The sequence below is a fragment of the Triturus cristatus genome, chromosome 12, assembly GCF_964204655.1.
Source record: "Triturus cristatus chromosome 12, aTriCri1.1, whole genome shotgun sequence".
Lineage (NCBI taxonomy): Eukaryota > Metazoa > Chordata > Amphibia > Caudata > Salamandridae > Triturus > Triturus cristatus.
This window is the reverse complement of record NC_140595.1, coordinates 110,841,462-110,866,595: the sequence shown is the minus strand read 5'-3', so window position 1 is coordinate 110,866,595 and position 25,134 is coordinate 110,841,462.

The window sequence follows — 25,134 nt, the reverse complement described above, 5'->3', positions numbered from 1 at the left end:
ATACCAAATATTTAATACAAAATGTCAGTGCACTGTAACTGAACCTCACGTGAAAGCTTCGGACCAGGAGAGTTCCAGTAGTGGCCATCCTCAATCTGAATACAAGCCACCTCAGCCTTTCACTCCTCTGAAGTTGATAGCAAGCATCATTAAATCAGACAACCACACTTGCAGCACAAGCTTGCACTATTAAAATCCATATTCATTCGACATGGTGTATTAACATACAAAATGTAACCAGTTCTCGAGTCAAGTGACTAATGCAGTTTACTCGGGGCGGGGAATCTTTAGTGTCTGGTAATACGGGAAGGGGAGCTTCCAAATTAATAAAAAAATGATGCCTCCTAAGTTTTATGTTTAAACATGTCCTCCATGTCACTTCGTTTCCACAGCTTTCTGGTGACAATTGTCATTGTCAAAAAAGAGGATGAAAGATAAAAGAAAGAAAATCGTCTGCCCAATAAATTAAACATCTTCGAAAATATTAAATAAAGCAAATAGAATGCAAAGCCTGTAAAAATGTCGCCACAATGCGGCAAACCAATCCTACAGCCTGGCACACACCGAGCCCACAGCTCCCTTCAACGGCCTGCTCTGGGGCTGTGGAAGGAAGGAGGAGTGAGCTGCAGAGAATGAGTGAGCTGCAGAGAATGAGTGAGCTGCAGAGCACAGGGGAGAGCCACAGATAGGAATGAGGAACTGATTGAGAGAGAGGGAGAGAGATAGAGAGAGGGAGGGAGACAGGGAGAGAGAGAGGGAAGGAGAGAGAGAGAGGGAGGGAGACAGGGAGAGAGAGAGGGAAGGAGAGAGAGGGAGGGAGAGAGAGGGAGGGAGAGAGAGAGAGGGAGGGAGAGAGAGAGAGGCAAGGAGGGAGACAGGGGGAGGGAGGGAGACAGGGAGGGAGACAGAGAGGGAGGTAGACAAACGCAGTGAGTGAGGCAGAGGGAGAGAGAGAGAGATAGAGGAAGAGAGAGAGGGAGGGAGACAGGGAGAGGGAGAGTGATAGAGGGAGAGTGATAGAGGGAGGGAGGGAGACAGAGCTAGATAGATAGATAGATAGATAGATAGATAGATAGATAGATAGATAGATAGATAGATAGATAGATAGATAGATAGATAGATAGATAGATTTTTTTTTTGCTCTAGCCCCGCCCCCTCCCCCACTGACCCCGCCCCCACCGGTGCGGCCCTCGGCCACAAACCACACTGTAAATTTGGCCCTCGAGAGAAAGTTTGTGAGTACCCCTGGGTTGGGGGATGAAGTCCATTTTACTCCTGAGGGACTCTGGGGGCCAAGAAGCCCTCCTGGTACCTCCTGTAAGTCCTACGCAGCGGAATTCCTGAGCGCTGGTCGGAGGCCCAGCCCCCTTTCTGCACCACTCTACAAATGCGACTACTATGTTATAGTTAGAAATGAGCATTTAAGAAACCTTAGAAATTCACTGAAAAAAACATAGGTTTCAGGGACGTTATAGTTAGGAATTAGCATTGTAAAAACCTTAGAAATTCACTGAAAAATCCAGAGGTTTCCGGGACGCTATAGTTAGTAATTAGCATTTAAAAAACCTTAGAAATTCACTGAAAAAAACCCCAGGTTTCAGGGACGTTATAGTTAGTCGGACCTTTCACTCGTACAAAATCAAAGAAATTCATCTGTTATAGTTAGCTGAGCATGGATAAGATCTTGGCTTTAGCTTTGGTCTTGGGACCTGACCCACCATTGTCTTACTTACGTGGGGTTTCTCACGCCTGACTGACACCTTGGAAGTGCATTCCTGAAATTTACAGAGACACATGTTTGGGGCTGTTGGAAGTTTGGGGCTCCATTGGCATGGGGTTCCCCAGGGCTCCTGTTGGGGTTCCACGGGGCATCCCACCACGACAGATACTTCCCATTTGATGAGGTATTGGGGTGGAGGGTGGTTTTGTTATTTATTGGGGTTTGTTGTTATGTTCTCCCCAGACACAGACACAAATACACTATGACCCGCAAATACTCTGTCTACACATTGTTTCCTCCCTAAGCATAGATGACCAAGCATACATATGGTGATGGGGCCAGGACGGTCCGCATCATGACTTGGAATGTAAGGGGTCTCCTAGACAAAATCAAACGGGGCGCAGTATTGCTGTGCCTGGCATGGTTCGGGTTCGATCAGCCTTTCCACTCCAGCGATTCCAATCTGTGCCTTGTGGTGTCCTCCTTGGGGTGGATGGACGCATGAAGGGTCTATCACCCTGCGGAGCCTGGCTATACTTTGTCCTCAGTGGTTCATGGGTCCTTCTCTAGAATAGACTATCTCTTTATCCTCGGTCCCTACATCCACCGGGTCTCTGCGACTACGAGCCTACCGAGCGGACTGTCAGATCATTCTTCTATGGTCCTTACGTTTCATATTGGCCCTCACAGACCCCCGTTCCAATGGCATATGTCACCCTGGCATTTAAATTACCCTGCCTATAGGTTGGTGTTGCATCGGTCACTCACTGAATATTTTTCCTTTAACAAGGATACGGCTCTCTCAGGAGTATGGGAAGCCATGAAGCCCACATTACTAGGGGTAGACATTAGTTCTTGCACGGGAGAGCGGGGCAGAAGAACCAAGAGGGTGATGGAGTTAGAAACCCAGCTATGGGCCCTAGAGGATGAGGTCAGGGGATGTAGGGGGCGCAGGTCAGGCACAGACTACACTTTTCCCAGCTGCACCAGTTGCTTCTAGACAAGGTTCGGATGGCTTGGAAGGCGGTGAAAAATCAGAAACACCAATGGGGTGACAAATCTAGCAAAATGCTCCACCGCCTATGTCAGATCATGCAGAGGTCAGCGCCGGTATCTATGCTTCGCGATGTGGTAGGCCAGCTGTGTTCCTGTCCTCAGGAGGTGGCTCAGGCATTTGCAGAATACTATGGCACCCTTAATGCTCAACGGGAAGTCCTGACCTGTGACCAAATTGTTGATTTTGTACACACCATGCCTCCCAGGTCTGTGTTGGATTTGGTGCACAAGAAACTTGACGAACCGATCACGGTGGAGAAGCTAATGGGGGTGCTGGGGAGTCTTCACCTGGGTTGAGCTACTGGACCAAACAGGTTCCCATGCAAATTCTTGTATGCCCAAATGCCCCAGTTTGGGATGCACTCACTGAGGGCACTACAGGAGGTCATTGACATGTCGATTTTTCCGTTTGATTGGTGACATGCGGAAATAGTGGTTTTCCAGAAACCGGGCTGCCTCTCCCCGCCCCCCGAGGATCCGTCTTAATATCGACCAATCTCATTATTAAATGTTGAAGCTAAACTGTTAGGCAAAGTCCTGGCCGATCGCCTGTTACAGCATGTAACTGACCTGGTTCACCCGCATCAAGCCAGCTTTATGCCACGAGGGTACAACCATCAATATTAGACGGGTCCATAATGCACTGGCCAAGGCACCAGACCTAGGGAAACCAGCGGCCCTCTTATGAGCCAACATGGATAAAGCCTTTGACTCGATTAGCTGGGCATACCTCTTTATCCTTCTGCAACCCCTCAACCTTGGCCCACGCTTCCTTGCTTATATTTGTCTACTATACACGGGTTTGTCAGCGTCTGACCGCGTGGGGGGCAAGGTATCTGATCCGTTTCCCGTACGCAGAGGCACCAGACAAGGGTGTCAGCTGTACCCCTTATTATTTGCGCTCGCTGTTGAGCCACTCATCCCATGGGTTAGGTGTGAGCCCCTGGTGCGCGGGTTTGACTGGACTGACACTATATCGGACATAATCGCCCTTGAGAGCGTACAACATTCTGTTTTTCCTTACTGACCCAGCATTTTCTAGTCCACGGATTCTGCAGATCTTGCGGCTCTTCGGGGAGATTTCAGGGGTATATATGAATCCATCAAAATCGATAATATTGGCGTGGGCCTCGCAACTAACCCGGACTGTTGAGGGCTTTCAATATTTGGGGGTCTACAGCTCCCCAGACCCAGCTATCTTTTGGCAGTACAGCATTGGTCCTTTGCTGTCTCGAGTTCGAGAAGAAGTGAAAGCATGGTTCCCCCCTGCCCTTGTCGTTGTTGGGTCAGTCTGCCATCTTCAAGATGGTATCCTTACCACGACTGCTATATAGGCTCCAAAACTATCCAGACAACATCCCAGATTCATGGCTCTGACAGGAGAATACAGTCCTTAACCACTTCCTGTGGGGGGTGGTGTGACTACTTTGCCGACGCTGTGGGCGGCCTGGGAGGAAGATATTGACGACCTGAATGACGATGACTGGACTGAGGCCCTGGCCCCCCCGGGAGACACAATGTTGTCGTGCTATCGCCTGGTCCAATTAAAATATATACATAGAGCCTATGACACCAGATACCGCTTATGGCGGATGGGAGTGATACCCTCCCACGCATGCCTCCACTGTGATGCTAAAGAAGGTACCTTTTTACACACAGTGTGGAGCTGCATGACATTACAACCCTTTTGGCGTGGGGTGACCTCTTGCTTGGCCCGAGTATTATTTTGGGAGATCCCTCTTGACCCCAAACTGGTCCTCCTTCTTAGCACGGAGGAGATTGGAGGGAACCGATATAAACAGCATCTCTTGTTTCTGGGGATTACGGTGGCCAATTGCAACAGCGTCCAGCACTGGAAGGCGGTGTCCCCGCCCTTGGTGGGGGGTTGGAAGGCAGCCATGGACAGATGCATGGGAAAATGTAAAGGCGGTGGGCAGATTACCGCAGTGTTCTGCTAACCCCGTTCGATCTACCGAAGCTATTATTGGGGGGAGATACAGTCTTTTGGCTCCAAGAAACAGTAGACACCCACATCAGGGAGATATAAGAAGCCTTGGATATCACTACTGACCTAGGGGGTGGTGTTCTGTCTGCGCATGTTTTATGTAGTTATGTTACACTGGCATCATTGAGGCCAGCTGTGTTGATGTCTATACACTTATGTGAAGGTCCTCCAGGCCTTGACCTGCTCAAAACTACAATAAAATGTGTTTATTGAAAGGAAAAAAAAGAAAACTCCAAAAAACACATTTACAAAACTACCATGAAAATTAAAATAGATTACAAAATAAACACAAATAATATAAAATATCAAAAAATTCAACAATTAATGCCATAAAATCTACTCATCCAATATTATGAAAACTACTGGAGTCTAAGAATATTAAATATGCTATTCCCACTGTAGTTTGTGCAACAGTAGAGAAAGTGTTGGACTTCATATGGGTTACACTTACTATCCCTACTCCAGTCACCACAAAAATAGGGAAAGAATTTTGCTTCGGAGGATTTAGATTTACTACTCCTCCTCAAATTAGTGCAACAGAAGGGAAAGTGTTGGACTTAGGAGGGGTGAAATGTACTATTGCCACTCCAGTCTAAGCAGCAGTAGGGAAAGCGTTGGATTTTGGAGGGGTGAAAGTTACTATTCCCACTCCAGTCTACACAACAGTAGGGAAAGTTTTGGATTTTGGAGGGGTAACGTTTACTATTCCCACTCCAGTCTGTGCAACATTAGGAAAGCGTTGGATTTCAGAAGAGTAACATTTACTATTTCCACTCCAAACAGAGCAATAGAAGGGAAAGTGTTGAACTGTGAAGACATTAATTGTACTATTCCTACTGCAGTCTAAGCAAAAGTAGGAAAATACTTCACTTCAAACACATTACATATATGAGTAACTTCATGAATGCAGAAAAATGTCAGACTTTTAATAAAGAAATATTACTAAATGTAAAAAATATAAATGTATTTAAAAACTAAAAGCAATTAAACAATTGGCATAATTACTGTTCAATACAAAATAATGATTATTTAATAAATAATTGTTACTCAATTATTAATTAACTTCCCACCCTGTACCTCTAGAGACCTAGCATTCTGCACCTAAAATATAACTAAATAAATAACTATTCCATAACTTACATATTTAAATTAATTAATTAATGAAAAATTAATAATGACTTGTTATTCGACTATTACTTAATTAACGTTCCACCCTATACCCTTACAAACCTAGCATCCCACAACTAAAATATAAGTAAAATTAATCAATATTGCATATCTTACATAATTTAAAATCAATTAAATAATTAACAATTAATTATACATTTTTAACTAATTATTACTTAATTAACTTCCCGCCTTATACCCCATACAAATCTAACAGCCCGTAAAGAACATATAATGAAAATAAAACAGTATTACATAAATTACATAATAAATATCAATCATATAATTAAATAAAATGTATGAAATAATTTTTAATTATTTATTACCTAATTAACTTCCAACCCTATCCCCTATAAACCCAACAACTCGCTACGACACTATAAATTACTATTAGAAATTAATACAAAATTCAAATCACTTAAAATAACAAGCTATATTTTGAAAACAATTAAAAACATTTATATCAACAATAGTAATACATATAATTAATATGTTAACTAACACAGATTTAAATAATTGAAAACCGATATGTTTAACCACTATCTTAGTGAAAGAAATATTAAAAACATTGATATATTTATTTACAACGATATTACTTACCTCAAAAAACAATATTCTTGCCAGCAATATTCATGCATCACAATATTTGTGTGTCAGGATATTCATTTCCGATATTCCTGTCTCTCGCTATTTTTAAATCTATATCTTGTCCATACACCACATAATGCACAAACATGGAAGATATTCTTTTTGATTTGACCTGACTAAAAATGTATACAAACTCAAATCACAACTCATGCCGGTGAATGCCCATGGAGTACGTGGTAAGATGGCTTTAGTGGGTGATTGCGTTAAATTCAAAGAAGGGGACCAATATCTAGGACAGTGCGGGAGGTTTTCAGGGAGGCTGATGCCGCAGACTCGATAGGAGGTATCTGGCTTGTGTGGAGGGGGAAGGTGAGTTCAGGAGGGTGCTACACTCAAAATGTATGTCAGACATTTTGCAAATGCTGTCCCTCGGATACACATGGATCATCAAAGCTGCAACTGTACACCAGTGACCACCTTTGTGGGGGAACAGAGGTGCTAGGGATTGGTTCCCACCCACAGATCAGCAGTTTGGGGCTGCCCACGCAGAACCACGTCCTTTACTCGAAATAATGCAAAAAATATTTTTCTTCTGAAAGAGTGTGCAGAGCTGTCAACTTTTCAGGACCAAGATGAGTGTCATGTTTGCTTGACGCCACAAACACCCATGGTGCTTTGCGGTGGTACAGGGAGTGAGTGCCCTTGTGAAAATGTTGGAACTATGATGCATTGTAGCAAGGGATTAAAATTGTCTGCATATAATGTGGACACACTGGGCCTCAATTAGAGTGGGACACTAATGGGGAATAACCCCCTCTTGTCTCCTTCAATCACTGTAGGCTTCCTGTATCTTTATCTCACTATCGCAGGTTCTATGTCACTACGGCATCCCGAATTGTTCCTTGTTTTTCTATCTTCCCCTTCCCCCTTTATCTTTCTCTTGCTTGCTCTAAGTCAACATCGGATGAATAAATCCTAGGGCCCCATTAGGATGGCCAGCGGTCCCGCATCGCAAATTAGGATGCGACCGCCACCCTGGCGGTCGCATTTCGCATCTTTAACATTCGCAATGCCAAAGAGGCATGTTTTGCATTGCCATGCACAGGGTGGCAGGCACCGCGCGGTGCCTGCCACCTTGTGCATGGCAATGAAGGGGGCATCATAGGTACCACCCAAGTGCAGCCCCCCACCCACCCAGAGGCCCGCAACGGGCCCCCAAAGCAATTCCCGCCAGCTTTTCCATGGCGGCATCGCCGCCATGGAAAGGCCTTTTCCTTCTAGGAACCGCCACCATATTATGGCCCAGTTCCGCCCGGCCGGCAATCGTGCGGATTGCCGACCGGCGGAAAAGCGGCAGACGGACTTTCTATCCACCGCGGTACTACCCGCCATGGTAATGTGGTGGGGGCTAAATGTGGTTGTGATGGCGGGCGTATCGCCGCCGACGGCTAGGCTGTGGCAATCCGCCCGCCATCATAATCACCCCCCTAGTCTCCAAAAAGTAGCTTCGGTGCCCACCACTGGCACAAATTAAGCACTGGTCCTGAATGCCAGCAGGCTCATCCTTTATAACTATTATTATTGTTGTCTTCGAATTTAGTACCTGTCACCAGGTCTGCCTCCAACATGGAGTCAGGCTACTCACTCAATTTTTGAACTACATGAGTAAAAACAGACTTCAGTTTGGATCAGATATCAACTGGTATCATTTATTGAGTAATGATGGGTAATCAGTCAGGAAACTTGCATATAGTGTTTGCTCTCCAAGGCTCATTTTCATGCAGTTGATTTACATATTGCTTTAAAATATATATTAGGAGTAAAGGAGTAAACCTCGCACAGAGTCAGTGTGGGTGCTTACATGGCAATGAGAGGCAGCTCCGTCCAGTATGTAGGAGTTAGTCGGGTAACTTTTCCCAGCTGCTGGGATAATATGCAGACCATGCGAATAAGAAAAGAGGCCAGAATTGCTAAGCTTTCCCTGCCAATGGTGGCCAACCCTGCTTCACCTTGCTAGCCTGCCTGTCTGCCAGCTTGGTCTCTGCCCTGTGCAGTGCAGACTGGGGCCCCAGCAGCACAGGGCCCTGACTCACGGTGCAGTGACTGTAAGGATTCTACTCACACCCCTTCCTTTCCCTGCAAGCTGCAGACTAGAATGTACGTTCTTATGACGCATTCTTTTCCCCCACAGGGAATCACAACGCCGTCGTTGTGATTCCGCATACCATTACTCCGCAAGTCGGAACAACGACTTGCGAAGGGGGGGGGCGCTGGATGTTGGAATAGTATAATTTACTATTCCAACTCCAGTCTGTGCGGACAATAGTGAAGGTGTTGGATTTTAAATCCAACACCTCCCCCTCCCCCCCCCCCCCCCCCCTCTGCAAGTCGTTGTTCCGACTTGCGGAGTAATGGTATGCGGAATCACAACGCGGTTGTTGTAACGACCGTGTTGTGATTCCCTGCGGGGAAAAAGATTTGTGGTAAACGTTGTTTACCTGCTATGGTGTCTCTGTGGCGACCGACGGCCCCCCAGCCCCCTCAGTCACGCGCCAGCATGCTCAATGCTTATGTTGACCAGATGGGTTCATGTCACGCCTCTTTTCCATTCCTGTACTTTTACTTTACATATCCCTGTTATCTAATTTAGTTGTCCAATTGTTCAATTAAAATGAACTAAGACTACAACGCCCAGAATGCACTGATAGGTAAATGCAAAGTCCAGGCATAGAAAATGGTGTCTGGTGATAATATGAAGCCATCTGGTCACCCTATGAATGGGGGCTCTGATTTTATATTTTAATACAGGAGAAAAAGTTGAATTTTCGGGTGTGCACGTTCAAATTGCAGGCGAGTAAGACAGAGAACCCCCCTAGAATGTTTTATTTAGCATTGTATGTCTAGTTTTTTCCTGCCTATGGCAAACCTCAGGGAAAGCCCGTTTTATAAGCATTACTGTCTGCTTTCCAAATTACTATTCCTCTGAGGACTGACTTGACTAAAAGACAGTACAGCTCTTTTTAATTAATGTGCGTTTTGTTCTGTCTTTTACGAAGGTACACCATGTTCTTATTGTTGCAGAGATGTGCCCAGACATATTCCAGAACAATAACAAATTACACCACTAGATGTCCCCAGAGCATAGGAAGATGCATCATAGTTCAAGGCGCGCAAGGCTGGACTAATCAAACTCAAGGCATACACTCTGCTCACGTTTTCAAGACAAATTGGTGAGCAATGGGGGAACTCTATACCCACTGTAAGCTAACACAGGCGCGCAACACCCATTGGACTCACAGGGCTTCAGCCCCCCCCGTCGTGTGTGGCAGCCCGGGCTGAGACACCTTCCCGGGCAAAAAAGGAGCCGCACCCGAGCACTTCACAGGTCTTTAAAAGACCATTTGCATGCTAATGAGGCCTTGCTGTTGTTTCACCCCTTCTAAGAGCCCCTGCAGCTCCACTCTGCCTATTGCTTAAAGTTCAGCCCCCCCGAAATTTTTGCTCAGCCCCCCCCCGAAATTTTTGCTCAGCCCCCCCCCCCCGAAATTTGGCTCTAGTTGCGCCTCTGAGCTAACAGTACATCTTGCATCTAACAGTGCATGCGCTGTCTAGTAGGTGAGATCTAAAAAGGTCCACATCCACTTAGTGTGAACAAGAAATCCAGATCACTACACAAAATGATGAGCCTTAACTCATAAAATAAAAATAGATTGTGTGGTCACTCATTTCAGAATATATATTTCTGTCATTTCTATAGAGCAAGTAATTCAACAGTGTTTCAGGTGCTAAAGGGTGAGGTGATAGCATAGTGTTCATAAATGTGTTAAAACCTGTGAAAAAGGAATCCAAATGATCAACTTGCCTGGACTAAATTCATATACACAGTCAGTCAGTTGGTAAAATAAATATTCTGTGATGGCCTGACTGACTTTGTGCTCTCACCGAGAGGGCTGGGAGGAAAGGAAGAGGGTGGAGGCATGGAGAAGGGATTGTATGTCACGATATTGAGGTCCATCATATCGACCTACATAAATACGGAATCCACGATACCCCCTACCACAAAATTGTAAAGATAAAAACATATAAGGAAGTATAAATGTAATGTTCTCAGGCCCACGGCACATTACTTTGTGATATGATAGTCGGTATTTTGGGTTCCATATTTTTGAATGTCAACATTTCGACCACTCTACCGCGATTTCCCAAAGAAGAGGGTGAAAATGTCTGGAAAGGATAGGATCAACATGGCCGAAGTTCAGGAGCAGGCCTCTGGCACAACTCTGTGGGAGCCCCCGGGAGGCTTATTTACGAGCGCCTTGCTCAACTAGTGTGTTGCTTTTAATATGGGAAAAAGTGACGCACCTACGGCGTAAAGGGCTTGTAAATAAGCCCCCCAGTTTGTTAACTTCAACGCTGCTGTCCAAGCCAGCACTGCTTTTTTGGGTTACAGTGTAGACCTACCTTCTATTCATTTAGCTCACTGGTCCTTTACCAGTCTTCTTCGGGCAGTCGTGGCTTTCTTTATGGTGCAGAGAATTCTACATCTCCATGGGATGCATTTGATAGCTTCAATACCTCTTAGTTCTGCTCCATCGCCTCTCTTTGGCTGATCTCCTTTGCACTCAAGACTTCGAGCCCAATTCTGAGATATCAGTCAGCAGAGGCATAAAACTGAGAAGACTGATGGGTGGTCTTGGTGCTGTGGCCTTTGGCCAGAAGGGAAGCTTACCAGTCTGTGTGATCCTGCCAGGAGGAGCTGGCCTGATCATTGGAAGACCTGCACAAGGTCCGGTTGACTGAAAGATCTACTTGAAGGTCATCTCAACAATAGATCACGCAGTAACCATAATAGCACTATAGTAAAGCGGACTACAAGATGGAGTCGCAGAGCACAAAATCTGGGTCATGGCCTATTGTCATCGCCTGTTGATATTGACCGATATGAGTTTGCACCATGCTGAACCAATTCCCAGAGTGCCTGCATCCTCCTCCTTCAGGTCCAGAGACAGCAACAGGCAGTCGGCATTCCCACCCACAGCATGTGATCGGCTTCTAATGGTGGCGGGGGACCATTTTGATTCTAGAACCTTTCAAATGCTCTTTCTAGTCTTCATGGTTCCAGACTTGTTGACTTTGACACTCAGGGTCCAGACTCTAAACCCCAAAAATCAAGTCCTGCTTGATCTAGGCGGGGCCATTGGCTCTAGTCACTGCAACCACCACACACATTTTTAACTGCAACCGCTGGATTCCAAGATACAGGCCCCTAAACCGATCTGGAAACTCCTGCTGGTTCCTACTACACTGGTAGATCTGATCTTTAGAAAAAAAGCTATACAAGTTAGGCCATAAAGCTGTGGTTGGACTCCAGTATTTTTAAGATAGTGTCAACAAATGGAAAATGTTGATAAGACACAGGGCTCATCACTGACTGCGCTTCTACGACACTGAGGGAATAATTCTGTCTTGAATGGCTTGGGTTTTACTTTTAAGGGTGAAATATTTTTTCAGTTACTTAAGATTTGGGTCAAAAGTAAAACATTTAGCCTAGGGGTCACGGGACCTCCTCCATTGAAGCTTCAGAGCACTGCTTTGTCCAGCATGGTACACAAGACTGGCCAAGAACTAGATCTGGGTCCTGAGCCGCCCTGTCTTGTGTCCCTTACCAATATTCCAAGTCCAACTACACAAGAAGAATTCTTGTAAAAGACTGAAGACCCAAGCCCTCCCAAAGATCACTGAGTCAACCTGAACCAAGCCAAGCAAGATTTCATTGACCAAATGGCCATTATTATGAACGGTCATAGTACTTAGGAGCTGTAATAACATTGGTGGTTGTAATTTGTTATTAGAGTGTGTTATCCCCTTCTGGTGTTCTGTCATTATCATCTCTAGACCTATTTTATTTATCTATCAGTTATTAGATATTATTTTCAGTTTCAAACATAAACATGAAACACTCTCTGGACGAATATATCTCTTTACAACGAATGCGCTACAACGCATTCCATTACACGCAGTCATTACAACGGCCGTGTTGTTACAAAGCGAACCATTACATTGCAAGTCTTTACAACGACTTAGCTGTAGGGGGTGCGCTGGACTTAGGAATAGTATAATTTACTATTCCTACTCCAGTTTGTGCAACAGCAGGGAAGGTGTTGGATTGTAAATCCAACACCTTCTGTGTCCTACAGCAAGTCGTTGTAATGACTAGCGATGTAATGGTTAGCGTTGTAACAACGCGGTCGTTGTAACGACCGCGTTATAATGGAATGCGTTGTAGCGCATTCGTTGTAAATGATGTCTCCCCTCTAGACAGTAACATTGATTATCCTTTATGGCATCATTCCGAGTATGAATTTCTAAGTTCATCCATCTCCTGGAGGAAATCTCGACTGCTTGACCACACTACGTTTACAGTCACTTGACCAAAAGCAGTAACTTGGTTATCAAATTGTAGTGCATTAATGGTTAATGAGAATGCCTGCAAAGGAGACCCAGAACCCTAAAAAAAGCTTCCAATCACCTCAACTGATAGAATTTGCTTTCGCTGATGGCTTGCACCTAGGGACCAAGGGTGCTTACGGATGAGGGTGGCTCTGTTTGTTCCTGTAAGAAAGTCTAAATCCATGCAAAGCTGCTTCTACCGCTAGATCCAACCTTCTTTCTTTACTCTTCAGAAGAGGCTTTTCCTAAAGGGCAATCAACATTTCCCACTCTGCTGTGTCCTTCAGCGATTCACCCATTCGTGCAGTGCCCGCCAGTGAAGCCAGTCTAGTCCATAGATCCTTGATTGAAATAAGTCTCTCTCCCACCCCATTCGCTGCTGCAGTTCAGTTTGGTCTGGGATTTTAAGGTGATCATGCCAGGCCTGTCTCAAGGGCTCTCAACCATCATGGCTCTCTTAAGCAGCTCTTAACTAAGCTCACTAGGTGCTTTGCCTTATTTCAATAAAGATTATTTTCATCTAATGTGAGAACCCTTTTCATTATCCTGTGCCTTTAGGAAGCCACTATCCACCTCTATGGCCTGAGGGAGCCCAGGAGGCAGGTGGTCTTCACAGCCTACCAGTGACATGGGGTCACGTTGCTGAAAGACGCTATTCAGATTTTGGAATTTCTGAATCATCTTTATAGCCCTCAAGATACTAGAGATAACACTAGCCAAAGAAGCAGTCTGGCCTAAAATGACCAGATATCAGTTGGACAGGTACCACCAGGACCCGTAGGTGCCACCTCCATAGAAAAATCTTGACTACCACCTTTAGATTCTCAGACACAAATCCCTAAAATAAAGGCACCCTTGGGGTTAAATAATGGAAGCTGGTACAATATTTTCCATCAGTCCCCTTTGAAACCGCAAGAAGGGTGGTGCAGCTTTCCAGGCACCACAATGGCCTCTGTTAGTGTGAGCTCCAGGGAAACTCCCATATACAGCAGTGTGCTTCACTACTAAGGCAGTGGGAGCACGCTGAGTCTTCTGGCTTAAGTGGGCCAGAGGTGTGCCGTGGAAGTTGTGCACGCCAATCGTGTTGAGGAGAGGTGGACATTCAATCTATTGGGACTGGATCGTATGTGAAAACCAGCTCCCGGCCAACACTTTGGTTCACAGCTGAGTGAAGACAAATCTCTAAGTTGCCGTAGGTCGAAGAGCAGAGACAAGAGGTGACTGTCATTGTGTGTTCTGGAAAAAGCAGTGGTGGACACACTTCACCAGCAATGCTGACTAAAGATAAAGAACAGCACACACCAAAAGATAAGGCAGAATTGTTTTTTTTAAATTCTTTCTACCTAGAGATGTTTGTAGACAGAAGGGCTTATTGCAGGGGGATAGTCTTGTTTGCTTGGGGTCTGGACTCCTAGTGGTTCCCAGCAAGATAGGGGATTTGCTTGAAGTAAATACTCAGTTTTCCCTCCGCAGTTGCCAGTAAATTACTAAAAATAAGAACATAAAAAGTAGAGAACATTGTGGTGGAACTAAATAACTGTTCTTCTTTGCCTATTGTCATGACATTGAATGGTACCGTCCGGATCTATCTGAATTTAGCCCGTGAAATAGCCGGAGGCGTCTATATTGCATGAGCAAATCTTGAATAGTTGGAACGAATGTAGAAATACTGTAATTGCTCATCTAAGGTTTGGATTCTAGATGTAATTTCTCTCTTCTCAGCTTCCCCCACACTGTACCAGTGATTTGTGTCAGTGCCAAAAGAGTTATGAATGCATTTTGGTTCTTTGAAAATCCTTAAGTCACATATTGAGGAATAAAAATGCTATTGTTTACATGATCAATACAAATATTTAAAATAAAAACATTGGGACCAGTTGGGTCCGAAACTAGTCCCTAGACTCCAGCTGATTAGGCACTGCACCGAACCCAATACCAGGAACGCTCAACTTCTATGGAGCACACCAGGAGCACCTAAGATTGTTTGAGTGGTGAGTTTTGGGGTTTTACATTTTTTGGGCTGACACCTTTTATTCTGGCCAGACTTGTTTTAGGGGTGAAAACTTTTATCCCAACCTTGGGTCTAGAGTCCCTGCATGTGTATCCCTTGAATACCTCTAAAACACCTTAGCAAGAGTTCAGCTTTAACCAACAACTAAAGACCTGAGTGCCTATTGGCCTCTCTGAGTTAAGCCATATGAAACACAGTATAGCAGTGGCACTCGGGTCAACTAGAACAAAAATGTAGTGCCTAGTGCCAAAGAGCTATAATAAAGCGTAGGGTCCAATATTGGGCCCAGGCGGTGCTGGGCACTTCCTTTTTTGTGTGTCTGTGTTTTAGCCATTTTATTTTCCTTACCCATTAAAAATAGTTTATTTCCAGTAAAGCAAACCACTAAGTAGATATAGATGTTATTTAGGGTTATTTGCTTTGCTATATGGAATCTAACCCTTCCTGCAGTAAGCCTTGACTGCTCATCCACACAACCCTAAGAAAGCCAGATGCCTAACGAGAGCAACTTGGCTGTGCAACTGGAATACACCAGCATTGTCCCCGGGGATACCAGTGGAAAACAACAGTCCTCACAAAGGACTTGGCTTCCTCCTACCGTCATCCTCCAGTAGGCCCTCATTTTCCCCACTTTTCTCAAAAGGCCTCAGAAGGTGTTTTGGGTGTTGTTAGACCTGGCATTTCTTGGTGTGATTACCCCTGACTTTTTGCCTCTACCTCCTCTATTTTTGGTGCTGTGATAGATTTTGTTTTGCCAACTTAGATGCTTTGGACACTTTGCCACTGCTAAACAGTGTCAAAGTGCAAGTGCTCCCTGTATAAAGTGTAATGGTAATTGGTTGACCATGATTGGTATTTTTGCCTTACTAGTAAAGTCCCTAGTAAAGTGCACTATGTGTGCCAGGGCTGGTAATGCAAATGCTACTAGTGGGCCTGAAGCACTAGTTGCGCCACCCACACACATAGCCTTAAAAAGGGAACTCAGGCCTGCCATTGCAGTGCCTGTGCGCAGTTATTAAACTGACATGTGTTCTGACAAGTGCACCCACTTGCCAGACCTTACCCTTCCCTTTCTATGTACATCAGACACCCCTATGGTAGGTCTAGGGTACCCCCTGGGCAGGGTGCAGTGCATATGAAAGGTAGGACATGTACTAAGGTGTGTATCATGTCCTGACAGTAAAATAATCTCCATTGCGTTTTTCACTGTTGAAAGGCCATCTTGCCCATAGAATAGAATGGGAAGGTTGTGTAATATGTTTTCCAGCCTATCTTCCCAAAGGCTTAAGATGGAGAGGTGAAGTTTAGTATGCCTGAACTCACAATGTAATAACACATCTTTTTATGAGGTTGGTTTTTGCATTGTATGTTTCTAAGCCACTCTTTTAGAAGTGGCTGGGTTTTTGTGTTCTAACATTTCTGTGTTTCTAAGCAACTCTTTTAGAATTGGCTGGGTTTTTGTGTTCTAACATTTCTGTGTGTCTCTGCCTGGTTGTGGATTGACTGTCTGGATTTGAAAGCGATAGGATCTGGGGAATGGCTTGACCCAGAGGAGGAGGTGTGACAGCAACATGCTGACCTGCATCTGGAGTGCAGGGGGAGGAGTAGCTTCTAGAGGTGAAGAGGCCTGGGTTGCTGCTATAAAACAATTGTCCCATCTCCTGCTGAGTGTTTGAGAGTCCAGACCCCCACTAATCAAAGGAAGATGGTGTCACTGGCAGGGAGGCACCCAGAACTGGTTTGAACAGGGGTCAGTGCCCCTGACCCCCTGAAACACAAAGACGTCAAAACCATTGAGGGGTATAACTATGAGAGCTGAAGCCCCTGAACTTTGGAGAATGGCTTGATCAAGATTGAACAAGACTGGAGCTACTTCGTGGTCAAGAGGAACCTATGCCAAAGAAGAAACAACTGAATAGACTGAAGGAAAGGACTGACCCTTGCTGTGTGTTCTGGGGCTGGCCTGCAGTTTGCTGTTTTAACCAAGGAAATGCTAAAGGGACTTTGCTGTGTGCTGTGTCCCCCTGCTTGAAAGGACTTCACTGTGCTGTGTCCTGAAGTAACTTATCCCCAAGGGCCCGAGGTGAGCTGGCTCCCTGTTGTGGAAACTCAGGAACACAAAAGTTTCCAGGAGAGTCTCAGCGGCGCTGTGTGCGCATGCTTGTTGCAGCCTGAGACCCTCGTAAGGTGTGCCCTGTGATCGTGGGCCCCTGGAGTCCAAGTGAGGATAAGCGACGCTGTGTGCATGTGCTTTTTGCAACCTGAACCTTTTGTGAGGATTGTCCAGTTATTGTGTGCACTGGAATACAAGTGAGTCTCCACGACGCTGTGTGCATGTGCTTTGTGCAGCGGGAGACCTTCGTGAGGATTGTCTTGTTAACGTGCACCCAGAATCCAAGTGAGTCTCCACGACGCTGTGTGCGTGTGCTTTGTGCAGCGGGAGACCTTCGCGAGGATTGCTTTGTTATCGTGCATCCGGAGTTAAAGTGAGTCTCAGTGATGCTGAGTGCGTGTTCATCGTGCAGCCTGAGACCTTCGTGTGGAGTGCCCGGTGATCGTGCACCCGAAGCTCAAGGAAGTCTCAGCGGCGCTGTGTGCGTGTGCCCTGTGGCAGCCTGAGATCTTTGTAGCAGTAGCGGCCCAGACCGGCAGCCCCGGAGGAGCTGAGCCGCCGGCCCGAGCCCACCGTTGCCAAGTCCCAAAGATTGAAACTGAGGCCCAAGTCGCTGGACGAGGAGAGGAGAGGGAGTTTGCACCCCCCAGGTAACGTGTGTTGACACCTGTGGTGGGGCGCGGGCTCGGAGAGAGACGCTCTCGGCCTCTTTCTCATTTCAGCAGCATGAGCCTCCGCTTCGGCTCATATTGCGGCCCGTATTGCAAAGTGAGTGGCAGTACCGTGGCGGAGTGCGGAGCTGCACTTTTTAGGTCTCAGCTGCGAAGGCTGCGCTTGCGCAGTCTCGCTCCGAGATTTAATGTTTTTCAGAAGAGGGGCTTGAACCCGCCCCTCTTCTCCCCTCTTCTCCATTGGCTGGCCTCTTAAATGCTGGTCAGCCATTGGAGAAAAGCTTTGTCTCTCCAAAGAAGCCCCGTCTTTTTTGGATTCGGGGGCGTGTTTTTTACTTTCTTTCTCTCCTCTGGAATGTAAACATTCCAGCCAATGACAAAAGGAGAGAAAGAAAAACACGCCCCCAATCCGAAAACGTCGCTGCGTTTCTCCGAGGCATTTCTGCTTGACCTCGGAGAAAGGCGGTGGTGTTCATGGCGTCCTCTCCCCCTGCTCTCGGCTCCCTCGGTGCTCCTGTGTCCTGCTGCTGCTCTGGTCTCCTCCCTCTGTCCTCTCAGGCTGTGCACGCAGGTATTTGCCAGTGCCTCTTCTACCCGGTTGTCTTTTATTCCTTCCTTTGCTCTCCACCCTCTCCATAAAGTACAGCGTGTGCACTTCGCTCTTCTATGCCCGATGTTGCTTTTGAGCTGAGCTGCTGCCTGGCTTTGGCACTGGGAAACCAGTCCAGAGTCCTCGTTTGGCCTCGATATCCTGTGATTCTGGGCAAACCACTTAATCTCCAGGTGTCTTAAAAAATAATAATGTGACTTTGTGTAATGTAATCTGGAGGTCATCGAAAGCGCTCTAATGCCCTGGGATCAAATCCGCGCTATCTATGACTGCAAAGAATGAAATAAAAATCTGAGCTCTCCGAGCCTTTCCTTCCTGCACACGCCAGTCCTCCCTCTCTTTGCTTTCAGTGGCTCTCTGTCCTTTCACTGCCTCCCCTCCCCGCTTGCTAGTCAGTTCCAGCACTTGTTTCCTTCTCTACCCCAATTCGCACCCCCACCCCCCTTCCACACACCTCCCATGCCTAAGTAGGCGCCTCTTACATCAGCCGCGAGCCCCGGAGCACACAGGAGTCGTGGGGCGCGCCAGGATTTGCCAGTGCCTCTTCTACCCGGCTGTCTTTTATTCCAACCTTCAGACTAAACATATCTCTGCAGTGGGCGCATGTACCCACTGAGCTGCTTTTACCAACTTTGCAGAAAGGTGCATGCAGTGAAATCCTAAACTTTTGCTTCGCTTATTTTTTATGGGGGAATACCTCCAAATCAAGGGCTTGGTTATTCATTGTGCAACAGGTCGGTGGCACCGGGACCCAGAGATGTGAGCGGGACCTGCTCCACAGTTACGTCAGTGTTTTAACTACCAATCGAAGAGATGAGTGGTCCAAACACCTTACTTAATATCTCCCGACATCGAAAGTACGCCCCGCACAACATGTCAGCATCTCCATTAGCCAAGCCTACAAACGAAGCAAAATGTTCAGAGTGCGTTATTTGAGAGTTCCCTTACTGGAGTGTCTTGAGAGGTGATTACATACCAGGACCTTCGTTTCGTGGTTGGTCTTCAGCAGTCTGCTCGTGTGAAGGTCGAGAGGTGAGCTAGGCAAATGGCTAGAGAGTGGACCAAGGGTGTCCAATGTAGGTCTTAGCGGCAGGCCCCATGCCAGCTACTGCCATATAACTGAATTCTCTTTTATAGAATCATACGTAAAATATGCTATGTGGATTCTCTAAAAATATGTCCTGGGTATGGTCCTCTTAGACCTACTTTGGACACCCCGGAGAAATCCCTTTCACCAAAATGCTTAAATTGAGTTTGGGCGTAATGGAGACTAAAAAAAGTTTAAGTTTTTTTTACAGTGCCATTAAAACGTAGCACACAATGCGGCAGTCTTGCGGTTTCATAGCACTGCGCTCAACAGGCCTTGCTTTTGCATGATGTTCTTTATCAACAGCGGAAGCTCAGTGGCTTCAGCGGTGGGCTTGGCCTGTGGTTAAACTTCTGGCAAATTATTGGCTGGTCGGACTGTGGCAGAATAAGAAACATCACCTGACCGACCGTATGCCGGACTGGAGATGAGCCGCTCAGCGGCTTTGTGAAAAGGCACACACTAAACTTTCCCTAATTCACACATATGGTCTACAGGTTACACCCACGTCACGCTTGCATGTACATCAGCCACCTGTGCTATTTCACTGGGACTATAACGTGCTCCTGCAGGGCTGATCTTTGCATCAGGTGAATGAACCCACTGAGAAAGCCTACTGGAATGAGAATATACGGTCAACATATTATACACAGTTTTCTGCTTTTGCTACTTTAAAGGGATTAAAGCCCACGGAGAAAGGCGGTGGTGTTCATGGCGTCCTCTCCCCCTGCTCTCGGCTCCCTCGGTGCTCCCGTGTCCGGCTGCGTGTGTGTGTGTGTAGGTGGCCCTGTGGGTGGCTCTATTTGTGTGTGGGTTGCTCTATGTGTGGGTGCAAATGCAATAGGTCTCGCATTTGAGAGTGATTAAGCTATTGACATTGTAAATAACAATGCCGTTTCTTTAAATGTTTTAAAAACAAAAACATAAACAAAAATAATGTCATGAGCAATGCCAATAGCTCTAACTTTAACAATGCCAAGACTGTCGCATTGTAAATGCTTGTTGTGTTATACCATACCCGTGTGGGGGGCAACTGTTGTCAAAGGCTACCTGCGAGTCAGCATGAGTGGCGAAGGGACCGCCTGAGGCACCCTGATCGGTGCCGGAGTGTATTACGGATTACTCTATTTCTGCATAACGAAGTACCTGATTGTCGTAGTACACATTTGTGAGAAAGTGCCATCTTTCTTGCATGGTATGCCCCCACTTTTTGCTGAATTGCTGAATGTACTTTGACTGAGTGTGCCCTGGCCACCTGCCAATCAGGTGCCCAGGGCCTATGTTCCTTCCCTAAAAACCTCAAACCCAAATTGGCAAACCCTGGCCACATGTCAGCCCCTGGTAAATTGTACCCTAGGTACCCAGGGCCTTGTGACCAGGGAAGGCCTCTAAGGGCTGCAGCCCTCATTGTGCCACCCTTAGAGGCCCTGTACCCTAACACACACACACTGCCCTGGCAGGCTGAGTGTCTGGGTACAAGACAAAACAAAGAGTCGACATGGCACACATCCCTGTATGCCATGCCCACCACCTACACTGCCCTGGCATACATCAGCCACCCCTCTAGCTGGGTGCCCTATGCCAGTGGGGTGGGCACAGGAGCATGAGCCCTGTGCCCCTACAGTAACCAGGTCCATTCCAGGGCACTGTAAGTGCAGTGCTGCCATTTAAGAGTACATGGTGCTGAGAGCTCGCCAAACACGAACTCCACAGCACCATAATGGCAACACTGAAGACTGAGAAGTTTGCTATCAAACTTCTCAGCACTTTAAACTGCACTGATGCCAGTGTGGAATGTAATGTACCAAGCACCACAGAGGGCATCTTAGAGATGCCCCCTGAAACCTAACCTACAATCCACGTCTGGTCTGGGAGGCTGCCTAGGCTGCCACACAGCAGATATGTCGCTGGACCCCTGGGTAGGAGAGCCCCGCTCTCCTGGGCCTGCAACAATGCACATCCTGGGCAAGGTGCTAGGTCTCCTCCCCCAGGATGGACAGGGGGAAGCTTCAAAGGCATGCCGTCTCTGTGAGCTTCCCCAGGCCACTTGCTGCCCCCACTCTGGCGGGAAGCCTGACCGGAAACCCCAAATAAGGACAGGCTGCCAAACCCACCCCTCAGGTGGGGGGAGGTGAGGTGAAGCACATCTCCGGGCGCTCATCATTTTGAAGATGGGAGGCCCTGCCCAATCAGGACTAGGCTACTGCCCCCCTCCCACAGGAGAGTGGCAGGATAGGGGGTGTTCCCACCCCAGGGCAGGGACCCATTGGTCCCTGCCCTTTACCTACCTGTAACGCCCCTAAATCTAGTATTTAGGGGCACCCTGAACCTTCCTTCCTTAGATTCCAGATTCTGAAAAACAAAGAAGAGCAAGAAGAAAGAAGACGTGCTGTGCAGCTGCTAAGAAGAGAAAAACACTAACTGCTTTGGCCCCGGCCCTACCGGCCTGCTGACCCTCGAACCTGCTCCTTCTACATCCCGGCACCTCTTGTGGCCAGCAACCTCACAAACCCCGGAGGACCTGGCTACCTTTTGGCTCTAAACACCTGGGACTCTCATGCGCAGAGGCTCTGCTCAAAACCAGCTTCTAACACCTGGCATCAGCCAGGAACCGCGATCCCTGCACACTCAGCACTCGCCAAGCCTGGCCTGTCCCGGAGTGAACAAAGACCCCAAGGACGTCCCCCCGGCGACTGTGACCCCGAATCCGGCACCCAAGGACTCACCTTGACGCTCCTGATGATGCCTGCAGCCTCAGAACCCGGTACCCCCCCAACCGCGATCAAGAGAGGGTAAGATTTCCTGACACCAAAAGGCACCCTTGCACCCAGCGCCCTGCGGCCCCTGTGCCCAACTCCTGGGTACCTACCTATCCTCCAACTACCCAACTTACCTCTCGAAGTGGTGGTGGCACCTGAAGAATCTTTGTCCCTGAGCTTGCAGCCTTTGTTCAACCAGGAGCTTTCCCATTGAAATCCATTGAGCGCCCGAAGGCTCAAAAGCACGCTGCACCCAGCCGCCCGAGTGGCCCTGGCAGTGTAACCTCTACACCTATCTACTTCCCCATTTGCCCTGAGCAAGTGACCAGGAGCCCAGCTCCCACAGCTGCATGGCCTGCTAGTCAGCAGACCCCAACCAAGGCCCCCCTGCCTCCCATAGGAAAACATTGGGCCTAACTAACTCTGCATCAGGCTGCCCCTGTGCCGCTGAGGGTGTAACAACTGTACCTACCTGACCCTGGGAGACCCCTGAGTCTGTGCCCAGAACCTTAACTCTGCCAGTCGAGTACTTACCCAAAAGCCGATAACCCAATTTTCCTCCATAGGGTAACATTGACTGGTTTCTTCTGAAATTTCTTCTAAGTGTGGAGTTTCTAAAACTTAAAATATTCACCAAAAATCAACCGAGTAACGAGAACGAAAATACTCACCTGCTATTAGGAGAGATCCCAGTGATGGATCTTGGTGCCCAGCACTGACCCTGAAAAATATTCACAACCGTACTTACCAGTAACCCAATTTTCTTCCATAGGAAATCATTGACTGTTTTTCTGTGAAATTTCTACTGTGTCGATTTTTGCAAACTTCAAATATTCTTTAAAAATCGTACCAACTGTGAAAACGTAATTACTTACCTGTTTTAGATAGAGGTCCCAGTACTGAGTCTAGGAGCACAGTACTGGATTACAAAAGTAACGAGAACCTACTTTACCTGCAACTTGAATTTTCTCCCATAGGGAATCATTGACTGTTTTTCTATGTAATTTCTTCTAAGTGTCAAATAGCAAAATATTGCCTAAAAATCACAACAGTAACTAAGTCGACTTTTATCACTTGTTTCTAAGAACTGTCCCAGGACTGAATCTAGGATCCAGTCCTGGAGTTACAAAAGTAATCCTGAAAGTAATCTATTGCAAATAACTTAGAACTTCCTTTGAGCTCAATGCATTATTGTGTTTGAAATTGTGTTGCCTATTGCAACAACCTGTAATCAGTATTTACAAAAGTCAATTGCATATTGCAAAAGTATTTACCTAAAGCATCTCACTCTGAGAAAGTATATTTTAATACCTATTGTTGGTTCTAAAATAAAACAAGCCTATATTTTTTTATACAAACCATTGGCCTAATGTTCAGTTATTGAGTGTGTGAGACCATTTGCTGACTGAGTGTGTACAACAAATGCTTTACACTGTCCTCTGATACTGCCTTACTGCTCGACCAAGCTACCACTTTAGAGAGTAAGGTTATATCTAACTTCAGCCTCTGCCAAACCTCTGGGGACTGTAGACTCTGTACACACTGTACCTATTTGGGAACAGAATATACAGAGCCACTTTCTCACAACATTGCATCATTTCTGCATAACGAAGTACCTGATTAGAGTATTACGCATTGCATTATTCCTGCATAACAAACTACCTGATTAGTGTATGACGCATGGCATTATTTCTGCATAACGAACCACCTGATTGTCGTATGACGCATTGCATTGTTTCTGCATAACGAACTACCTGATTAGCGTATTACACATTGCATTATTCCTGCATAATGAACTACCTGATTAGTGTATTACGCATTGCCTTATTTCTGCATAACGACGTACCTGGTGGTTGTATTACGCATTGCATTACTTTTACATTGTAAAGTACCTGATTCTAGCATTACGATCTGCATAACATGGTGTTAGGATTACAATAGACTGTTTAGAAGTGCTCATTAATATCGCCAGAACTTACAAGTGCTGGCTGTCCTAACAACCGGCCAGAAAGAATATTACAAATACGCATATGTTGGAGTTATATCGTGTGGTCTTATCGTATATCTTTTTATATAAAGTTTATACTTGTTTTTATAACACTCGTGTGGAGTCTATTTCTGGTGTCATCATTGGGTTGCTGTGAGCGTGGTTGCAAATACTTTACAAATTTGCCTTGAAGATAAGCCTGGCTGCTCATGCCAAGCTACCAAGGGGGTGAGCGTGGCTATTTCAAGAAGTGACCTTCCTTTCCCTGACGTGGAACCACGGGTCCCTATTTGGCCTAAGGTACCTACCTCAGCCAACCAGGGATCCCGGGTCTAACATTTTGGTGGCAGCGGTGGGATTTGAATGTGTATTTGCAAATTCAGTATAAAACAAAGGAGGGAGAGAGATGCAGTCGAAAAAGATTCAATCGAAAAGAAGGGGGAGAGATAGAGAAAGGAATAATTCAGGGCAAAAGAATTTCCTATTTGGAAAAAGACCCATCACTCACCAACCTGGTTGGTGACATGCTTCATCATCTGGGTCCCACCCTGACCGTCGAATGCCATCAGGGTGTGCTTCGACGCCTGGAATTCCAGCGGAGCGGGTTTTCGTGTGTGTAGGTGAGTGAAAATGTGAATGATGAAAAATAAAAGTGATATATTAAAAGTGTCAGTGGTGTGCTTCCTAATAATTTAATATGAAGCCACTTGGCACGATTAAAACCTGTGAATAAATATCGTAACTGGTATTAATGGCCAGTGATATCAGTGTTGGTATGTGTGTGTGGTCAACATGTTTCAACCTTTCTAGTAATTCTTAGGTTTTCATCAGGACCAGGAATTTGAGGAACGGGGGGTCTGCACTCGCTAAGGTGCACCCACACCCTGAACCTCTGTGTACTACACCTTTA